Below are 2500 nucleotides of genomic sequence, written 5' to 3' on the forward strand. Positions count from 1 at the left end.
TGCATCAGCAATCTCTGGTGCGATAAGTGAAAGTGTGAAAAAAATGGTAATGATAACAACAACAGTAGTGATGATAATGATAATGATGATAATAGGAATATTTAAAATTATAATAACAACTATGACAACAATAATAATAATAACAGGAATGATAATAAAAATAACAGTAATGATAATAATGATAATATTAACTATAATAATGATGATAATAATAACAATAATAAGAAAAAAATAGTAATGATTATAATAAAAACAACAATAATGTTATCATCTTCCTTATCCTCGAAACAATAACAAACCTCATAATGAGACTCAAAAAAGTAAGAGAGAGAAAAGGAATTAATAAATAAAAAGAAAATAAAAACGGGAAGAATAGCGTAGGAGGAAGGAGATTTCTACAGCAAGGAAGACATTCAGGAAAATAACAATAAAAAAACAAAAACAAAAACAACAAAACAAAACAGAAGGACAAATATATTACTGAACTTGGGCTTTAGAAGTTAATTCGTATGACATCAAGGTCGTCTTTCACGACTGCAGGTAAGGTTATTCGATAAAAAAAAAACAATAAATCAATATTACAGAGAGACAATGGCGGGGAGGGGGGGAGAGGGAAGGAGGGAGGAAGGGAGGGAAGGAGGGAGAGAGGGAGGAAGGGAGGGAGGGAGAGCGGGAGGGAGGGAGAGAGGGAGGAAGGGAGGGAGGAGGAGAGAGGGAGGGAGGGAGGGAGAGAGGGAGGAAGGGAGGGAGGAGGAGAGAGGGAGGAAGGGAGGGGGGAGGGAAGATGGAAAGAGGAAGAGAGATAGGTAATGGACAAAGGAAAGGAAGATAATTATAGGAATAGGAAAGAGGAAAAGAGGAGAGAGACAAAAGAGAAATAGTGAAAGGAAGAAGAATAAAAGGAGAAGGAGAAACGATATCAAAATAGACGAGATAATGAGAGAAAAAAATGAAAGAAGAGATAATGGAGATGGAATAAGAAATGAAAAAAAAAATGAAGAGCTGAAAAGACCAAGAGTTAGACGAGGGTAGAAATGGCGAGGGGGGGGGCGGAGTGGGAGGGAAAGGGGAGAAGGAGGGAATGGGGGGAAGGGGGCACAGACGGGCAGTATATCAAATCTTCTTCAATGATAAAGATTAGTTAATACGTCTTCCCACTAATTCTGATAATATCTGAAACCACCTGTTACTGTCTGCAGGTGGCCATTTGGTGAAGGAAAACACATGAGCCAATGGTCCTCCTTGGCTGATAAGTGTGCGGACTGGAGGGGTACTTTCTTTCTCTCTCTCTTTGTCGTTATTTATTTATTTATTTATTTATTTATTTATCTCTCTCTCGCTCTCTCTCTCTCTCTCTCTCTCTCTCTCTCTCTCTCTCTCTCTCTCTCTCTCTCTCTCTCTCTCTCTCTCTCTTTCTCTTTCTCCCTCAATCTCTCTTTCTCTTTCTTTCTCTTTCTCTCCCTCTTCCTCTTCCTACAACTCCCTCCTCCTTCTCACCTTCCTTCTCCCTCTCTCTCTCCCTCTCTCCCCTCTCCCTTTCTCCTTCTCTCCTTCTCCTTCTCCCTCTTCCTCTCTATTTTTGCTTTTCTCTCCGTCTCCCTCGGTTTTATATTTTCTTTCTTTGTATCTCCCTCTCCACCCCCTCTCTCTTTCCCCCTCAATCCCTCTCACTTATCTCTGTCCAGACAAGCCATTCAGTCCTTCGAAGCAACAGCAAGGCATCCGTGCAACACCCAGATAAAGGCGATTGCATCAATTGTGCAATTTTTGTTTCTTTGCAAGGTACGTACACAAGATCGTTCTAAAAATGTAAAAAAAAAAAACTATCAATACAGCACTTTTTCTTAAGAATTGTTAATTGGCGGTTACTAACGACAGCCTTTCGCCCGGTAGTTGCACGGCGAGATCTATATTACGGTTGCCGGTGCACATGCTTGCTTCAGTGGGACCGACCTCGAGGTGTCGCCTTCGGTTCAACAAGGATTATCCTTCATTCTACTATTCCTTCTTCTTTTTCTTCGTTTTATTCTCTTTTTCTTCTCCTCCGCCTCTTCCTGCTCCATTTTTTTCTTCTTTTTCTACGTCTTTCTTTCTTTCTTTTTTCTTCTTCTCTGCCTGCCTTCTCCTCCTTCTCCACTCTTTTTTCTTCTTCGGCTTCTTTTTTTTTCTTTTCCTCTTCTTTCTCTTTCCCTTATTCTCCTCTTTTGCTTTGCGAACTTGTTTCCATTGTTCTTTTTCCTTCATTCTGTTTTTTTTCTTTTTTTTTTACTTCTCTTTGGATTATCTTTTTCTTCTTAATTTTCCTTCTCTCTATTACTGCTGTTATGGTTTATCTGTTATCTGTCTTCCCTTCATTATCTCGATCACGGTTAGATCCACGGATAATATTATCTTCTTCCCTCCTCCCTCTTCTTCCTGCCCCGCCCCCTTCCCTCTTCTTTCTTCCCCTCTTTCCCCATTTCCCTCCCTCTTCTTTCTCAACTTATTCCCTCTTTCTCTC

The 2500-nt window shown here is 40.2% G+C and overlaps 1 protein-coding gene across 1 annotated transcript in view; it reads right to left on the bottom strand.

The window, feature by feature from the left end:
* Positions 1-2500, bottom strand: part of LOC122253140 (uncharacterized) — a 444420-nt gene that overhangs the window by 254990 nt on the left and 186930 nt on the right. The gene's annotated exons all lie outside the window — the stretch shown is intronic.

This window comes from Penaeus japonicus, unplaced genomic scaffold, assembly GCF_977035675.1.
Source record: "Penaeus japonicus unplaced genomic scaffold, GWHDUDI00000001_assembly GWHDUDI00000022, whole genome shotgun sequence".
NCBI classification, from domain to species: domain Eukaryota; kingdom Metazoa; phylum Arthropoda; class Malacostraca; order Decapoda; family Penaeidae; genus Penaeus; species Penaeus japonicus.